At 62.5% G+C, this 5,000-nt stretch overlaps 1 pseudogene; it reads right to left on the bottom strand.

Moving 5' to 3' along the window:
- Positions 1-5,000, bottom strand: part of LOC124583669 — a 7,952-nt pseudogene that overhangs the window by 1,918 nt on the left and 1,034 nt on the right.

Raw genomic sequence — 5,000 nt, 5'->3', positions numbered from 1 at the left:
TATCTGGGCGTCGACCACGCGGGCGATGCCGTCTTTGACCGCCACCACGTCAGGCTTGCGGATGCCCTCAGGTGTTCGGAGGTGGGGCTCCACAGAAACATTGAAGCCCCTCTGCGCGAGTCCACGGGCGACATAACGCACTACAGCGTCATGGCGCTTGACCCGGGACCCGTGCGTCCTAAAGCAAGCCTGAAGTACGTGGTTGGCGGTCTCCACGGCCTGGCACCCCGCGCGGCATCTGGTGTCCGCCTCCCGCCCGCGACTGCGCCGTGCCTTCGTAGGGAAGGCGTTGATGCGGGCGCGGAGGGCGTCGATGTATTCACGCCCAGATAGCAGGCGACTGGTGTCGGCGACCCACTGATGTTGGCCACTGACGGCGGCAGAAGATGACAGTGCCGCACCGTCAATGGCGATGTGTAGGCGCGCCGCCCACATTTCCCCAACCTGCGTTGACGATTTGAGGAGGTGGCCCTCCCACATTAGGTGGCGCTCCAGCACCTCGATCTCACGCTGTACCTCATCCATGCCTGCACCGTCGCAGGCTGGCCCTATCTTCTTCAGCGCCAGGAGACGGGACCGACGGAGGGTCGGACCCATCCATCGGCAAGATGGAATGCCGAGGCCCCCCTGGGCAACAGGAGCGTGGAAGTATCCCAGGGGGGTGTCCGCCGGAAGGCGGAACCATCTCCTGACGGCGGCCCGGATGGTGACGTCGGCCGACTTCAATGCACCCACCCGGGTGCGGCTGAGGGCCAGCCCGTGGTACAGGCCAGGGAGAAGTACGTTGGTGAGAGCGTGGAGGCGCTGTTGCGGCTTCAGCGGAGCTCGGGAGATGACGTCAAGCTGCTCCACCAGGTGACTACGTGGATTGAAGACACAGCGACCCGCCGTGGAAAATTGCAGCCCCAGGTACCGGAAGGTTTCACCCACACGCAGGGCAGGCATGGTGGTATTGCCTGCTGTGAAGGTGACATTGCTGTCCACCTTCACCTTCTTTTCGCGCCCTGACGCGACTAAGGCGAGGGTGAAACACTTCCGGGCGTTGATCTGCAGCCCCAGGTGGGCGAGGGCTGCGGTAGCTGCGTCGATGAGGGACTGCAAGCCCCTCGGGGTCGCTGCAAACAGCAAGACGTCATCTGCAAAGGCCGCAGCGTTGACTCTGCGACCGAGGATCCGAGCTCCGATGTGGGAGGGCAGTTGGCCTAAAACGTAGTCCACCGCAAAGTTGAACAGGAGGGGGGAGAGGGGATCGCCCTGGCGAACGCCCCGTGCTGGCTGCACAGACACGCCCACGCCGGCGCCGTCCGCTATCACTGTCGTGCTGCCCTCGTAGCACCGCTCGACATACTCGACAAAGCAATCCGGCAGGCCATGCGCCTTCAGCACGGGGCGAAGGGCAGCATGATCAACCGAATCGAATGCCTTAGATACGTCGATCGATGCCACAAAGACAGAGCGGCAGGAGCGAACTGCGTCGGTGAGAGCAGTGTCCAAGATGAAGGTATTTTCCAACATCCCATCCCGAGGGATGAATGCCCGCTGACGTTCGTCCACAGCACATGCGCGCATCAGGCGTGACGCGAGAACCTTGTGGAAGGTCCGCGCCAACACCGAGCAGACCGTAATGGGGCGAAAGTCAGCGGGGGATGTTGGTGCAGCCGTTTTCGGGAGAAGGGACGTCCGCGCGCGAAGCAGGCGTTCCGGAAGGGCGCGGGCCAGAAGGAAGAGATTCATCACTTTCACCAGGACTTCGTGCGGCAGGCGCCGCAACTCCGCTGGGGTAAGGCCGTCCGGCCCGGCTGCTGATCCCCTGGGCGGCAACGCGGCGGCGACCTCCTCATGTGTGACCGGCCCCCATATGCACTCGAGAGCGACAGGCTCTGAGTGCGGGAGGAGGCGGTCACGAATGAAGCCCGCGGTGGAGATGGGCTTCTTGGTGAAGAGGTCCGCCCAGAAGTCCAGCAGACCAGGGATGGCAGGTGGCGGCTGGAGCAGGGTGCCATCCAAGAGGCCGCGCACGCAACGTGCACGCGACCGTCGGAAGGCATCCTGCGTTCTCGCGTACTCCCAGCGGCGCCGCTTGCGCTTCTGCGTCGGCGGCGCGGCAGGCGGCCGCTTCGATGGTTGGCGCGGCCGCTGTGTCCTGGTGATCGATCTCTCCCCTCTGGACCCGACCGACGCAAGGGCATCCGGGAGCATGCCCAGGATGACATCGGGCGGCGTGCCCCGCCCTAGACCTATGACACGATCCAGGGCAGAGAAACGCTGGGCGGAAGCGGGTAGCCCCGCCAGATGCTCCCAGATGGCGGCGTCAGTCGGCCCCTCCGGCGGCGGCCCGGTGGTGTCGGCCGCGAAGTCCTCGGCTGCGTCGACGGGCGGCGCAGCGGCCTCGCCCGCGTCAGGCAGCGGGCTCGCTGCTCCCCGGCGGGACGCCGGCTCTTCCCCCCGACCGATCTCAAGCGCCTCCATGAATTGGCGGACAAGCTGCTTGTGGGCAGCTTGCCGCCGTCGGCACTTGATTGCCTCGAGCGTTCGGTCGGGGAACATCCTGATGAGTTCTTGATTGACGAAGAAGAACCGGGCGTCCCTCTCAAGGAACAGTTCGGCCTCCGCCTTGGCGAGCGACAGGACTTCTTCCTCCGTCCACCTCGCGCGATGCCTCTCCGTGACGATCTCCGCGTTGGCGGCCGCAAGATGTTGGCGGCGGCGATGGACCCCGAGACCGTTCTTGGTTGTAAAGCTGCGGTGGCACTCACTACAGGTATACATAGCTGCAAAAGTTACAAGATTTTCGGCACGGCCGGTTGGCCGGCTAGGTGCTGGGGGAGTTGGGGTGGCACCTTCAGCGGAAGGGCCACCACTTGTTCTCTGCTTACTGCCCCCAACTAAAAAAGGGATAGTGCGAGGGGGGGCTGGTAACCCCCCCAAGCCCCTGGTGCGGTCTTCCACTCTGCGAAATCAGCGGGCCCACGAGAAGGGGAGAAGACCGCAGGAGAGGAGAGGCTAAGAGGGCTAGGCCCATGTATTGCGCATCACTCTCCCTGTAACTATAACCCAAGGAAGGCACCTCGCAGCAGCAGCACGACTACATCAAGACCGCACTTCGAGAAGCCAAGTCCGGATGCAGCCACACCGCTGCCACTTGGCCACCTTAAGAGAGTCATAGTTACTCCCGCCGTTTACCCGCGCTTGCTTGAATTTCTTCACGTTGACATTCAGAGCACTGGGCAGAAATCACATTGCGTCAACACCCGCTAGGGCCATCGCAATGCTTTGTTTTAATTAGACAGTCGGATTCCCCCAGTCCGTGCCAGTTCTGAGTTGATCGTTGAATGGCGGCCGAAGAGAATCCGCGCACCCGCGCGCCCCCGGAGGAGCACGCTAAGGCGGACGCGGCCTCGCAGCAAGGAAGATCCGTGGGAGGCCAAGGCACGGGACCGAGCTCGGATCCTGCACGCAGGTTGAAGCACCGGGGCGCGAACGCCGCGCAGGCGCGCGCATCCTGCACCGCCGGCCAGCACGAGGCCAACCAACGGCGAGAGCAGACCACGCCCGCGCTAAACGCCCGCACTTACCGGCACCCCTACGGCACTCACCTCGCCCAGGCCCGGCACGTTAGCGCTGACCCACTTCCCGACCAAGCCCGACACGCCCCGATCCTCAGAGCCAATCCTTATCCCGAAGTTACGGATCCAATTTGCCGACTTCCCTTACCTACATTATTCTATCGACTAGAGGCTCTTCACCTTGGAGACCTGCTGCGGATATGGGTACGAACCGGCGCGACACCTCCACGTGGCCCTCTCCCGGATTTTCAAGGTCCGAGGGGAAGATCGGGACACCGCCGCAACTGCGGTGCTCTTCGCGTTCCAAACCCTATCTCCCTGCTAGAGGATTCCAGGGAACTCGAACGCTCATGCAGAAAAGAAAACTCTTCCCCGATCTCCCGACGGCGTCTCCGGGTCCTTTTGGGTTACCCCGACGAGCATCTCTAAAAGAGGGGCCCGACTTGTATCGGTTCCGCTGCCGGGTTCCGGAATAGGAACCGGATTCCCTTTCGCCCAACGGGGGCCAGCACAAAGTGCATCATGCTATGACGGCCCCCATCAACATCGGATTTCTCCTAGGGCTTAGGATCGACTGACTCGTGTGCAACGGCTGTTCACACGAAACCCTTCTCCGCGTCAGCCCTCCAGGGCCTCGCTGGAGTATTTGCTACTACCACCAAGATCTGCACCGACGGCGGCTCCAGGCAGGCTCACGCCCAGACCCTTCTGCGCCCACCGCCGCGACCCTCCTACTCGTCAGGGCTTCGCGGCCGGCCGCAAGGACCGGCCATGACTGCCAGACTGACGGCCGAGTATAGGCACGACGCTTCAGCGCCATCCATTTTCAGGGCTAGTTGCTTCGGCAGGTGAGTTGTTACACACTCCTTAGCGGATTCCGACTTCCATGGCCACCGTCCTGCTGTCTTAAGCAACCAACGCCTTTCATGGTTTCCCATGAGCGTCGATTCGGGCGCCTTAACTCGGCGTTTGGTTCATCCCACAGCGCCAGTTCTGCTTACCAAAAGTGGCCCACTTGGCACTCCGATCCGAGTCGTTTGCTCGCGGCTTCAGCATATCAAGCAAGCCGGAGATCTCACCCATTTAAAGTTTGAGAATAGGTTGAGGTCGTTTCGGCCCCAAGGCCTCTAATCATTCGCTTTACCGGATGAGACTCGTACGAGCACCAGCTATCCTGAGGGAAACTTCGGAGGGAACCAGCTACTAGATGGTTCGATTAGTCTTTCGCCCCTATACCCAGCTCCGACGATCGATTTGCACGTCAGAATCGCTACGGACCTCCATCAGGGTTTCCCCTGACTTCGTCCTGGCCAGGCATAGTTCACCATCTTTCGGGTCCCAACGTGTACGCTCTAGGTGCGCCTCACCTCGCAATGAGGACGAGACGCCCCGGGAGTGCGGAGGCCGCCGCCCCGTGAAGGGCGGGGAAGCCCC

This window comes from Schistocerca americana, unplaced genomic scaffold (genome assembly GCF_021461395.2).
Source record: "Schistocerca americana isolate TAMUIC-IGC-003095 unplaced genomic scaffold, iqSchAmer2.1 HiC_scaffold_467, whole genome shotgun sequence".
Taxonomy (NCBI): domain Eukaryota; kingdom Metazoa; phylum Arthropoda; class Insecta; order Orthoptera; family Acrididae; genus Schistocerca; species Schistocerca americana.
This window is presented reverse-complemented; position numbering and strand designations above follow the sequence as displayed.